The 14,411-nt window shown below is 42.2% G+C and overlaps 1 protein-coding gene across 6 annotated transcripts in view; it reads left to right on the top strand.

Moving 5' to 3' along the window:
• The window catches only part of SESN1 (sestrin 1), a 70,556-nt gene that overhangs the window by 3,943 nt on the left and 52,202 nt on the right, over positions 1-14,411 (top strand). The window contains exon 1 of one of the 6 annotated variants that reach the window (XM_053297966.1): positions 3,079-3,137. The exons of the other annotated variants lie outside the window; for them this stretch is intronic. The gene's annotated coding sequence lies outside the window, so the exon portion shown is untranslated. Of the gene's footprint in view, positions 1-3,078; positions 3,138-14,411 lie in introns of those variants that run through there. 6 annotated transcript variants of the gene reach the window in all.

Genomic DNA, 14,411 nt, shown 5'->3' with positions numbered 1-14,411 from the left:
CCAAGTCAGTCATGCCTCCATTATTTTTGTTTGCCATTGCCATTTTTGGAGTACTTTCTTGGCTATGAGAATGGTGGTCACTTGAGAGAAAATTATTTTGATTGCTGCTGTACAGGTGACTCAACTTGCTTTCACTACAAACATAAACTGAATCGAACTGTGACTCATTGCTTCACAAATTTGAGGCAATAGATAAACAGCATGAAGCTTATCCCCGCCTTCTTTTGTCATATGTGACTGCCGGCTGGCATAGAAGGCTTTAGTTTCATCATTGCCTTCTAGCCTTATAAAGGGCTACTACCCAAACGTATATGGAGAGTGTACAAGGCTGGGCGGGGGGGGGGGGGAGGAAGTGTGAAGACCAGAAAATGTCTTCTTATAAAAATTAAAAGTATGCTTGCCATCATTACTCTTTGGAAACAGGCACAATTAAGTAGCTTCAAGTTGATAACTAACTTATTCGATGTTTGCAGCTGGGTAGTCTATATTAGGACTGACTTCAGTCTTGCATGGTTTACTTTTTTGAATTTTTTTACTAGAGTCATGATCCACCAACATGTGTTAAATAATTTAGAATCAAGAGTGCATACCCAGGACCTTAGCACTTTATAACTAATCTGGCCTATACTGGATAATATAATCTGTTTAAATTGTTTAATTGGTTTTATTCTGTTTTTATAGTTTGATTTTAACTGTTAACTTGTTTTAATTGTTTTTACCATGCTGTAAACTGCCCTGAGCCATTTTGGAAGGGCAGTATATAAATCTAATAAATAAATAAATAAATGATATTTTCTCACAATGTTTAGTGGAGGAGTAGGATTGGGTCTTCTTGCCCCCCCACCAAATAAAAAATTTATGTATGAGGATAACATTTGAATAGGCCATACACATGAAAAATGTGTGGACAATTCTTTGTCTGAATGAAGGAACTCTGTTTTTCAGGACAGTGCATATGGGTTTTTACATGTGTACTCCTTGCTGAAAGGCATCATTTCATACTGTGCGGGCGATGGCAATGGTAAACCTCTCCTTTATTCTACCAAAGACGACCACAGCGCTCTGTGGTCGCCAGGAGTCGACACCGACTCGGCGGCACACTTTACATTTACTCCATATTAAAGTGCTGCACCTTTGTGCAGATGTCCTATTGGACAGGTGTGCATTGTGAGTGGGGTGAGAAGATACAATCTTGCTTCCTGGGGGAGGACATCACGGAGTAAGTATAATCTGATCCAGGCCTCCTGTGTTGAGTTATCCCGAGAATGCATTCTTGCCTGACAACTGTCAAAGTGCAACCAAGGTCCAGCATTCATGAAAAGAACCCTGGCAGGTCCTAAGGTGGTCACTCCTTAGGCATACTATAGCCCACTCCTAGGCATACTATAAAAAGAGGGTTTTTTTCTGACAGTAGAGAGAGGGCAGTTTAAAATATTATAACTCAACTATTCTTGCTATGCTGTAGTGCTCAGACAATTGCTGGAGAGAATGTTTGAACTAAGTGGCACTTGTTACTTAGGATGGCATAAGCAGGAAGTATTATGTAGAAAGGGTATGTGTAAATCTAAACTGAGCAGAATTTTCCAAGCATTTTGCCAGCTCAGAGCGTTGTGTTTAATGTAGTACTTTGAGTCTCCAAACATTAAAGAATATGAATTAACAGTTAAAGATCTCTTTCAGTATCCTTTTGTAATGAATGATTTTTTGTACTACCTTCAGATGCTGTTTGAAGGATCCATCACTAAGATGTTTTCACTTAAAATAGAGACTTTTCAGCACTTTAAATAGACATTTTACTACTTCTGACTTGTACTGTATACATTATTCAGATTGCTTCACAGGCTGGTGGTTTAGCCCCGTGATTTATCCATTATAAAACTTTCATAATGGAATCAATATATTCTTGTGTTATATTATTGTAATTATAATGTATAATTTTTCAATTTATATACTGCTTCTCTATTTTTAAAAAATACCAAAAGCTGTGAACAATACATATAATGCTACTAAAACAAGAAAAATTACTAAGCAATGTTTCATTCATTCTAAGAAAGCCAATACAGAAGTTACTTAGCTTGTCATAGCTTCTCTCATCATCCTATACAAACTGCAATCACTTTCTCAGTAAAGTAAACATGTATATTTATTTCTTCTGTAAATCCTGTCTGTTCAAGTTAATTAGCAGATCTCCATTAGATGAACATATTTCTATGCTTTCACTAAATCAAGATAAATGGGTTCTGTTACACTTTGCATTGAGCTATGATTTTGAATTTTCCAAGTCCCGTGAGCCTGAAATAAGTATCTGGATTAGGGCCTGGGTATTATCCATAAAACTTATTGAGTTGATATGTAGGTGTTTGTTTATGTCTGATTAGTGTTTAAATGTTTATCCTTCTGTAGTAGTTTAATGTGGACTTAAAAAAAACCAAAACCCTCACATAATTTGATTTTTGGCCTAGGAAAGAATTGGCCTAGAAATGACTTGCTCGCGCAACAACACAAGCATAAGAGAGTACATGCAACTTGGCACTGCTGTGACCTCCTGAGCCTGCTGAAAACACATTGTCAAGGGGCCCTTGGCAATGATGGTGGGCTACGTTATGAACACAGGAAGCTGCCTTATACCAAATCAGACCTTTGGCCTATCTAGCTCAGTAGTATTGTCTTCACCAGTGTTTCTTAACCTTGGATCCCCAGATGGAGTTGGACTACAACTCCATCATCACCAGCCACAAAAGCCATGGCTGGGGATGCTGGGAGTTGTAGTCCAACAACATCTGGGGACCCAAGGTTAAGAAATCCTGGTCTACACTGACATGCAGCGGCTCTCCAAGGTTTCAGGCAGGAGTCTTTAGCAGTCCTATCTGGAGATGCCAGGGAGTGAACTTGGGACCTTCTGTATGCACAGCAGATGCTCTACCCTTGAGCTATGGGCCTCATCACATTGTGGGTGGGCTGAGGGAGAAGAGTGAGAGCTTACAAATTGGGTGGAAGACATCCTCAGCTAATGGAGCTTTGTCTGGTTTCCAGACTAGCTGTTTGTGACACAACCCGTCTAGTTGCTTTGGGTCCCTTAGCCAACACCTTGATCCTCAACAGCTGCATTGCGACAGGTTTGAGGCTGCTACAGAACTGTGAGTTGTCTGTACTAATCTTTTGCTGTGTATGTGAACCAGTAATAAGCAATGTTAAGGCAATTTAACAACCATCATATTTAGTATAGTTCCTGAAGTTAGGGAACCAAAGGTTCAATCTTTATTTACTTTCCTCTGTGCTTACTAGGCTTGTCTGTATTGGTTCTTACTGTAGCTTGGGCATTGTTAGTTATTGCTGTGTATCTGACTATCTGCTGGTTGAGCTGCTGCCAAATTATAAGTGAAATGTGTGTTTGTACAGTGCTAGGCTATCCTGCCCAAAAAAACATTGCCTGTTATTGTTTTTGTTTTCTTACTCCACACTACCTGCTAAGTTCAGAGTTTGCATGGAGGATTTCCACTTTCATGGAATAAAGTAGAAAGCTGTATGACCAGGTTTAAGGTACTTATTTTTGTTTGCCTGTAGGCAAAGTGTTGATCCTTGTCTCAAAGGGTTGCAGTGTTGCTAGGTTGTGCAGAAATGCTCAATCCTGCAAAACAACCTAAATATTTGTTCCCTGTTCCTCCTCCCTCTGAGTGACGCAGCAGAAGGCTCAGTGTCACCACTGCAGCTGTGATGGCAAGTAAAGAACTAGCTTGGCTGTCCACTTTCACACTTTCTACTAGGTGCAAAGCTAGGGAGTAGCTATGAAACTAACCAGGTGAATCTTCTGTCCAGCTCCTAATAGGAATACTCATTTATTTTGAGCCTGGAATATTGCTGCTCAGTTAGTGTCAAACAGTGTTGCATATCTGTGACTTGTTCCTTGACCAGGAAGAGCATTCTTATGTCTAGTTTAAATCACATGAGACATTAAGTAACCTACTTTTTTAGTTTTGACATAGAATTAAGTATAAGTATGTATGTTCCTGACATATTGGAATGAATTCAAATGTATATTCCTGTTTTTGCCAGCATCAGGGGAGGGGAGGGAGAGTCAGACTGGTTTGTATCTGGGCTTTGAATCATAGTTGTCGTCTGCTTGGCTCTTTTTTCGTTATCCAGAACACTTTAGTTCTGCTTGATTTATATTGGCCGCTACCTCTGCTGGAAGAAAAGAATGTTTTAACCACAATATTTTTGAAATCTAAAACAGTTCATTTTCAGTCTTTGGTTTCAGAGCTGTTCTGTTGAAGTATGTGGATTTATGTTGACTTGTCCATAATCATCTGAAATAAATCTTCACTTCTGCTTCCAGTCAGAAAACTATTTATTTTGAATCAAGCAAGGGTTTCTAAGCCATATATACTCTCCAAAAATTTAATATATGTTTTTCTTCTGAGCTGATAAAGTTCAAAAAAGTTCCCAGCAAGTTGTTTTAAATTCCTAGTTCATTCTGTCCTAGCATCTCCCACTGTGAGGAAGTCGTGATGAATCCAGCCGAACACGGGCTAGAACCCATTTTCAGGATTACTCGGTTGTGGTGGGGGACGACAAAGAGACAGTGTGTTTTTTCCTCCGCCTCCATTGCATTTGCTCAGTGTAGACCAGCAGAGCTTTTTTATGTAGCAAAGTTATTGCTTCACACATCCCCCTGTGTAATCAGGGAGCAAACACCTCTAGCCTGCTGCGACCAGTTTGCATGCCACTTTGCAGATAAAGTCGCTTGCATCCATGCTGATCTGGCAATTCTGGCAGATGTGTCTCTGTTACTATCTGGTGCTATTGTGTTGGATTATTTTCAGTTGCTACAGCCTTAGGATGCAGACAAGATCCTTGGTGGTGTGCGGGCAATATTATGTGCTTTAGACCCTTGCCTTCATGGCTAATATCTTCCAGGGAGGGTACAGGTGGTTGGAGGCTATAATCAATGCTTCGTTAAGGGAGGGCAGGATGCCATCATGCCTCAAGGAGGCGGTGATGAGACCACTATTTAAAAAGCGCTCCCTTGCGCCCTTCGACCTGAACAATTACAGACCTGTTTTTAACCTTCCCTCTTTGGGCAAGGTGGTAGAGCATGTGGTGGTGTCTCAGCTGCAGAAGGGCTTGGATGATACAGATTATCTAGATCCCTTTCAATCTGGCTTCCATCCTGGATATGGGACTGAAACTGCCTTGGTTGCCCTAGTGGATGATGTACACTGGGAGCTTGACAGGGGGACTGCATCTCTGTTGGCCCACTGGACCTCTCTGTGGTGTTTGATACCATCGACCAGAGTATCATTCTGGACTGCCTTTCAAGTATGGGGATTGGAGGAACTGCTTTGGAGTGCTTCAGTCCTTTCTTGGGGAAAGGGTCCAGAAAGAAGTGCTTGGTGACTACTGCTCAGCTCCTTGGCTGTTGGCTTGTGGAATCCTGTAGCGTTTGGTTTTGCCCTGCTATGCTGTTCAACCATCTACATGGGGAAAGGTCATCTGCAGACTTGGGCTGAGTTGTCAGCAATATGTAGATGGCACTTGTCTCTATCTCTCCTTATCGCTTCATCCTAGGGAGGCAGTGGATGACCTGAATCGGGGGCTGAAGGCCGTGATGGGCGAGGTGTGGGCTAGTAAACTGAGATTGGATCCAAAGAAGACGGAGGTGCTGTTGGTCAGTAGGAGAGTCAGTTTGGGATGAAGCAATTCAACTGGTTCTGAATGGGGTTACGCTTCCCTTGAATGAGCATGTGTTAGCTTGGGAGTACTGCTGGACCCCAGCTCTTTTTTTTGGATGCTCAGGTGGAGGTGGCAGCCAGAGGTGCTTTTGCACAGCTTCGGCTAATGTGCCAGCTGCATCCCTTTCTCGCAGAACTGGCCACAGTTACCCACCTTAGTCAGGTCATGGCTGGATTGCTGTAACACACTCTGCGTGGAACTGCCCTTGAAGAATTGCAGCTAGTGCAAAATGCGGCAGCTAGGATTTTATACTGAGCTGCCTGTTGGGGTCGTATTACACCAATTCTGAAAGAGCTACACTGGCTACCAAATTGTTTCTGGGTCCAATTCAAGATGCTGGTTTTGATCTTAAAAGGCCTTAATGGTTTGGACCCTGGATAGCTGAAGGACCGCTTGTTCTCGATGGTTTCTGCCCACTTGACAAGATCACTGCTCTGCATGCCAACAGTGAGAGAGGCTTGGTTCTTGAACACATGGGACAGGGCCTTCTCAGTCATTGCTCCCAGGCTTTGGAATGTTCTCCTGGCTGACATCTGCTCCTCAGCTTCCATCACAGTTTTTAGAAAACAAGTAAAAACATGGCTCTTCACCTAGGCTTTTATATGAGTACAGGTTTTTTTTTTTTTACTGCTGCTGCTTTATGTTCTTTGTATTACTGTTTCATATAGGTTTTTAAACTTTTAAATAGATATATTTGTGCATTTAAATTATATTGTAAACTGCTTAGAGATTATTTTAATGAAAAGCAGTATAGAAATCAAACAGTTGTAGAAGCAGTCCTGGAGTTAGGCAGGTACTCTGAATGGGAGCGTCATTTAAGAGCAGGATATAATAATACCTTGACAGCCTATGGGCAGGATCTGGCTTTTAACATGATGTTATCAGACTCCCATGACAGTACCTGTGGAGAATATTCTTTGAATAGTCTTATGAGCTTCAAAGCTCAGAGCATGGAGGATAATGCAAAAATGAAAGAAAGCTAAAGCCAGCTTCAGTAATAGTAGAAGTGCCTCAGTTTGCTTTTCTTCCTTCACATAATTATTCCTACTAGGGATGTGCATGGAACCGGTGGCAGCCAGTTAGGCAGGAGGATTACCTTTTAAGGAGCAGGGAGGGTGCTTTCACCCCCTACACTGCATTTTCTTCGTCGGTGCTGTCTTTCAAAACGTTCCCACAGGGTGGCAGCGTACCTCTTGGCTGCTCCAGTGTGTGTTGGACTGGAAGTGCATGTGCGTGCTCATAAGCGTGCCGAGGGGAGCCGGCTCCACCACCCATCCTCCTCCCTCGCCCCCCCCCCCCAGCTCTGGTCTCTCTGGGCTCTGTCTGGACTGCCAGGTTGGGGGGGGGGGGACTGCCTTCTCCTGTCCTCCTCTGGCTTCTCTGTCTGCAGATCTTGCAAGATCTGCAGCCAGAACTGGAGGAGGAGGAGGCCCGGCCAGTTTGTGTGTGTGTGGAGGGAGGAGGAGGTGGAGGTAGGGCAGTGGTGACCTGGCCAGGGAGAGGGGGGAAGTGTGGCAATGCTTCCCAGCCAGGGACAGGTAGGGATGTGGAAACAGGTTCGAATTCGAACCGGTTCGGTTCAAACTCGAACCAAAGAGGGCATTGAATTGGCAGTGCCGGTCTGAGTCCAAACCAAACAGAGCCTGGTTCTATCTGAACTGGTTTGAGCCTCCAAACCAGCCCATTATTCCCTATGTGGAGTACCTGGGGCACAAAACTTGGGATGCCTACCACCCACCGAATGCCAAAGCAATCGGACACTTCTGTGATTATTAATGATTTTCTGAAGATATTTTCAATTTTTGCATTTCTCCCATAGGGAATAATGGGAATTTGAGGGTGCCTCATTTGGGTGCAAGGGCACCCCAAAGTGGGTCTGGGGGCATGGCAGGGCTGGCCTCAACTCCCTGCAGGCAGCCCCAGGTTTATAGGATGTATTGTTTGTTTTTTAAATATTTTTTTAAAAGAACTTTTTCCTTTCATTGCAATGCATAGGAGTCTCTCTCTATTCATTTAAGTAGAACAGTGAGACTGACCCTAATTGCTGTGAGCTCTGAACTCAGTGTATACAAGGTGAAACAGAAATTGCCATATGATTGAGATTCTACACCACTGCCAGCGCTGCAGCCACATGACGTTTGTATGTTCCGTGGTGACTCCTTGATTTTTCAGTAGTGACTCTTTGACCTGTGGTGTGCAAGGTGGCTCCCTGCTCATATGAAGTTCTGACTAATGTTGGACAATTATGGGCAATAATATCGCCATTGTCAACATTTGCTCATTGTTCCCAGCCAGAGACTCAGCAAGAAACTCAGACTACAGTACCTGAAATTGACCTTTCTGACAAACAGGCAGAGGTGCAAACAAATAATGGACCAGCCCTGATTCCAGTGTTCTATGCAGATCCACAGACTGCGTAGAGCTCCAGAAAGACTCATTGAGCAACGCTCACGCTGTGCCTCGCGCGTGTGTGTGTGTGTTTTTAAAAAGGTCGGTGTGGGGGTGTGGGAATAGTACACAGCCACTTTAAAAGTTGTTTTCATTATTAATTGGCATTATCTGAGCCTGGCCTAACAGAGTATTGTGGAAGTGTGTGCTAAATATGGACAAGCTCGCAGAGCACTCTCCTAACAGAGATCTTCAATAAAAGAATTATGTTTGTTCAAACTAAGAAGACTCTTTCTTAGCGTGACCACTGCAATCTGTTGTGCTGTTAGGGGAGGAAAGAATAGGGAGAAATCGAAGTTCTTCATGAGGAAATTCTCTTGCAGTTAGACCTAGCTGTTTCTGTTCCTTTTATCTGGGCTCTTCAGCTACTTCTTAAAGAGGATGTGATTTGAAAATTGGATGGCCAGTAACAATTTGGGTTAACCACTTAAGATTTAAGCATTTTGGAACAGACTCCCTCCTTCTACTGATATCTGTACTCGGATAACTCTCTTGCCAAATATTCCAGGCTTTTTCTCATGTCCCAGCACCTTTTTGAGTGGACCCTTTACCAAGCTCACCCCTCCTCCCCCTCCCCCCCATTTTAAATAGGTTCCTACACAGGCCACCTAATAGCACAGTGGAAGTAATCTGCCTAGGGAGAAAGAGGTTGCTGATTCAAATCCCCACTGGAATGTTCCCCAGACTATGGGAAATACCTATATCGGGCAGCAGTGATATAGGAAGATGCTGAAAGGCATCTCTTACTGCGCGGGATATGGAAATGGTAAACCCCTCCTGTATTCTGCCAAAGAAAACCACATGGCTCTGCAGTCACCAGGAGTCTACACCGACTCAACAGCACAACAACTACCTAGTTTCTAGGAGACACTACACTGATTCCCAGCCCTGCCAGGTCTGTAAGGACAGTCATTCCCAGTTTGTTATGCCAAAAAAAAAAAAGAACACACAAAAGACTGGATAGTGTCTCCTATTATTTCAGTGGTGGGTGGTACATGTATGGCTCCAATTTGGTAAAGCAACAGAATTGAATACAGTACATAGACAGCCTTCAAAAAGATGAGATCCAGTTATTGCAACTAAGAGAGAGCAATCCTGTGAACTAATCTGGTCCACAAATTATTAAAAAGGGAGCCATGCCCTCTTTCTCTTTCTTCTTTTTCATATTTCTCTTTCTTCTTTAATCATTACGTAAGAACAGCCCTGCTGGATTAGGCCCAAAGCTCATCTAGTCCAGCATCCTGTTTCACACAGTAGCCCACCACATGCTACTAGGAGCCTACAGGCAGGAGTTAAGGGCATGCCCCCTCTCCTGCTGTTACTCCCCTGCAACTGGTCTTCAGAGGCATCCTGCCTCTGAGACTGGAGGTGGCCTATAGCTTTCCGGCTAGTAGCCGTTGATAGACCTCTCATCCATGAAGTTATCCAAACCCCCCTTAAAGCCATCCAGGTTGTTGGCTGTCATCACATCTTGTGGCAGAGAATTCCACAAGTTGATTTTGCGTTGTGTGCAAAAGTACTTCTGTTGTTTGGTCCTAAATTTCCTGACAACCAATTTCATGGGATGACCCCTGATTCTAGTGTTATGTATGAGAAAGAAAAATTTCTCTCTATCCACTTTCTCCACAGCATGCATGATTTTATAGACCTCTCTCATGTCTCCCCACATTCATCTTTTTTCTAAACTAAAGAGTCCCAGGTATTGTAGCTTTGCCTCATAAGGAAGATGCTCTAGGCCCCTGATCATCTTGGTTGCCCTCACCTTTTCCAGTTCTACAATGTCCTTTAGATGTGGTGACCAGAATTGTATGCAGTACTCCAGGTGTGGACACACCATAGTTCTATATAAGGGCATTATAATATTAGCTGTTTTATTTTCAATCCCCTTCACAATTCAGACTTGTTCTAAGGAGCTTTTAATAAATCTGTCCTGAAGTTTATTTCCATATATCAGAAGCTACATCTTGTGTCCTGAAAAAGACATGTTGGGAATGCCAGTACTTTAATACCTAGTTGGTTGTTGCATGTTCTGAATGTTAGAACCTATAAATTGTGGATTGGCATGCATGAGGGACAGCAGCTACATTAACAAGTAAAATGGTTTCCTTTTCCCTCCCAAAATCTTGAATATGGAACATCGGCTGTTGTAGTTCTACCACTCTTAACGTCCACGCTTAATTAAATTTCGAAACCATAAAGGATGTAAACTTGTTTATACTTGTTATACAACACTGTTGCTGTTCCCTTCAGCCCATTCCTCAAGGAACTCCTCTGGCACAAGACCCATTGAAGCAAATTAGGCTTGGATCAGCTGAATGCTTTGAGAACAGACACCTTAGACTCTGTACAGCAGTTTTTTGTTTGGAATAAGTTGGAAAGATGTGAAACTATGTACAGGACAAAGCCATTTTGTCTATTCAAATAAATACTTAGCTTTCGAATAGGAAAAAGACCCTGTAATATACAGGTTTAAAAGCCTGTCTTGTGTTGATTTGACTCCTTAACCTACATGCTTTATTGATACTGGCAGCCTGTACATGTGTGCAAGAAGGCAGAATTCTATGTGCACTTAAAGCAATTGGTTTGAATTGAGCTTAAAATGGTGTATGTGGTATGTGCATGCTATAGGAGCATAATTGGCCGGCTCTTTCAAGATCCAAAAGGAGCAAAGGGTGGCAGCTGCAGTTGTAGAACAATCAAAGTAAGGAATCTTTTGGAATTAAAGGCTGAGCTTGGGAAAAGTGTGTGACAATTGGGCTCCAGCCAGAGCTCTGAAGGTCTGTGCATACAAGGGCTGGGAGGAGAGAAACTGAGGGGGCTGGAGCAGGAAGAAAAGTGGTTACGTGAGTGAATTAAGGTGCACTATAGCAGAAGGGTAAGTGTTCTGCAACCCTAGGCATATTGTCTTACATTATTTTGCAAGAGAGATTTGATCCCCTCTCCCCCAATATTGAATCAAAGGCTCACATACCACACAGCATTTCATAGGCATTTTATGCACAGTGAGCACTGCTGCATCTTCCAAATCAAGTTGTGCTAGAGCACACTTGTGTGAGGGATTTGCACAATCACACAGTCATTGGAAACGGTGGTCATGCGGTCGTGCAGCTCCCTTGTGTGTCTTTGGCATTTGCGCAAGTGCACTGTAACACAACTTGCTTTTAAAAGATGCAACAACGCCCACAGAGTGCAAAATGCCCATGGAACACTGCGTGGTGTGTGAGTCAATGTGGTGTTTTGGCCACACGCTGGGAAAATAAGCAGACTTTATTTATTTATTCATTTATTGATTTGATTTGATTTATATATCGCCCTTCCAAAAATGGCTCGGGGCGGTTTGAATGCTTTTGAGATATTGTATGATTGTTTCATACACTATAAAATTCTTGCACAGAAGGAATGTGAAAGCTGTGTGTAGATTGTCACCTGTGACAATTGCTCATATATTTCATGTTAATTCTTATACAAAAGTGTGTTCCATATCTGAATCATTGCATGTGAAATGAGAAGCAATAAAGGGAAAGACCAAGGGATCACTTCAGGTAGGAATGTGGGTTGTACAGTATACTGTGTGGGTGTGTGTGTGGGATAAGTGGAGCACATGAAGGCATAACATAAATGCACAGCATGTACAGGCTGCCAGTATTTTGGGTGCAAATAATGGCAGGCTACTGCTTTGGGATGTCCCTGAGTAATTTCCGTGTGCTAATTAGCTCCCACTATTGCTTTTGGATATCTCAAAAGATTTAGAGACTGAGGTCACAACTAGATATGACGCTGTCAGGAGGAGACTCATGTCCTGCAAGTTCCTTTTAAATGGAGGGGGCGGGATTTAAAGTGCAACATGGGCGAGGGGAGTAACCCACCCACCACACACACACCTGTACTTTTCTGTTCCAGATTACTTATGTTAATACTATTTCTTTCTCACTGGAGGTTATTTTTGGTTATGAGAGTTTCTTATTTTGCCCACCCATGTGCTTTGAATCCCCAATCCCACTACTTCATAGAAATTCAGTGGCAGAGCCAGTTTTACACTCAGGTCTACTGTCTGATTTGGACTCAGCAGTCCAGGTTTTTAGCAAGACAAACTTGAAAGAGGAGCATATTTTTCTTTGTACATTCAGATGTACTTATTATTTCACTACATTTGCTGTTTGTTCCATCTGTTTTTCATATTAAATCTTAACTGCACCACTTGATCTTTTCCCTGAAGCAGCCATTCATCATTAAGGTTTCAGACAAAAGCAGAAAAACAAGCCTGCCTTCCTTGTAATAGGACATGAAGAAATGGCAGCATTGTGTGTCAGCTTTGCGATTGGCTAAAAGAGATCACACCCCTGGAATCTGTTTATCCCATAAAAATAAGATAGAATCTTCTGTGCACTTCAGTGAAACCTTTTATGCAACGCTTCATATTCAAACAAACATAATTACACTATTTGCAAATCATTGGGGTGGGTTAGCAATGAATGAGGGGAATGAATAAGTGTTTTTCTTCTGAGAACAGTGAGCCCTATGTGGTTTGTTGTCTAAATCTGTTTCTCTCTTTTTGTGGGTAGGGCTTAAGATAGAGAAACATATTCATTTAAAAAAAAAATCACACACTCTGAAACCTAGAGTTGTTTTTCAAACCTAATAGTACACCAGCCCATGTACAAAGCTATGTGAGAGCTTGGATGTGACACATCTTGTGTGTGTCTGTGCACGTGCCTGTACCCTTCCAGGCTAACTGCAATAATGAATTTGTGAGTTAAAATAAAACCTTTGATGATTTTTCTAATATTTCAAGATTTTCTTGGAGATACTTGGCAGGATCCGGACTGAGTTAGTCATGACTAAATCCTATGGAAATTAAGTTAGTCATGACAAACATCTCATTTATTTCAGTGGCGCTTAGTTATGACTTTAGTCTGGAACCTGCCAACTATTTTATTATTGTTGCTTCAAATGTCTGCATGGCATGAAGGTTCTGTGTATTAGATTCCACATATACTACTTATTTGACTTGATTTTAAAAACAGTATTTGTTCCTAAAATGAGAGAACAGTCCCCCCACCCTTGTGCTTAACCACTGTTTAATCCAGCTTCCTCTTTAAAATACAGAATCCTACAGATTCTACTGGATGAAACCTTTGTTATCCAGAGGATTCTGTGCATTGTAGGATGCATATTTGCTAATAAATACCCTCAGAATTTGTTTTTCAACAAACAACCCTTTTTTGCCAACCCAACTACTTTGATTTCTTCTGAGTTTAAAAAGCAGTTTGGGGATGAGAGCTGTTGCTACCACATTTTCTAAGTTTTCTTTAAATGCTCTCCTGCCAAATTTCACTGCTACTGCTGAGAATACCCATTTAACTTCTGTGTTCAGTGGCAGCGATCTATATTCTAGAGAGACAGAACAGACCTTATATTTTCTGAAAGATTTCCTCTTGGCAGTTAGCCTCATAGAATATTCAGCTGTTATTTAATATCAGGTTTAAAAAACAAAGGACAGACATGTCAGGTACAAACCTGGGTTGAACGAAATGCAAGAGATAAAGCAGGCCAAACAATCTGTTCTTAAGGGAAGAAGGGTAGCTAGCATTCCTGAGTAGGGTAGGCTTCTGAGGCAAAGAAGGCAGACCTAGTTTTCATGTCCAGAGTGTTGGAAGTGAAGGACTATGCACTGTCTCTTGTCTCAAAGACAGTGGAGGACACACTAGTGAGTCAGAGGGCTAGAGGGTCAAGACATTGGTCAACTCTTCTCTACTGCTCTGACACTATCCCTTTGGAATGTAGCTTGCTAATCTTAGCGAGTTCCTTCCTTCCAGCCGCTTCTTCTCTCCCTTCTCTTCCTGTTCCTTCTACCTTGCAACATGCAAGCTCCTCTCCCTGCACCATGTGTGCAGAGATGCAGAATCTATCTGCATCCAGCTAGCTAGCTAGATTAGAGATCCTAACTCCTCACTTTCCTATCCAGAATGGAGTTCTCTGATAAATGCCATATACAGGTGAAACTCAGAAAATTAGAATATCGTGCAAAAGTCCATTAATTTCAGTAATGCAAATTAAAAGGTGAAACTGATATATGAGACAGACGCATTACATGCAAAGCGAGATAAGTCAAGCCTTAATTTGTTATAATTGTGATGATCATGGCGTACAGCTCATGAAAACCCCAAATCCACAATCTCAGAAAATTAGAATATTACATGGAACCAAGAAGACAAGGATTGAAGAATAGA

The sequence above is a fragment of the Hemicordylus capensis genome, chromosome 1, assembly GCF_027244095.1.
Source record: "Hemicordylus capensis ecotype Gifberg chromosome 1, rHemCap1.1.pri, whole genome shotgun sequence".
NCBI lineage: Eukaryota > Metazoa > Chordata > Lepidosauria > Squamata > Cordylidae > Hemicordylus > Hemicordylus capensis.
The sequence above is the reverse complement of the archived record's forward strand: the minus strand, read 5'-3'. Positions and strand labels throughout refer to the sequence as shown.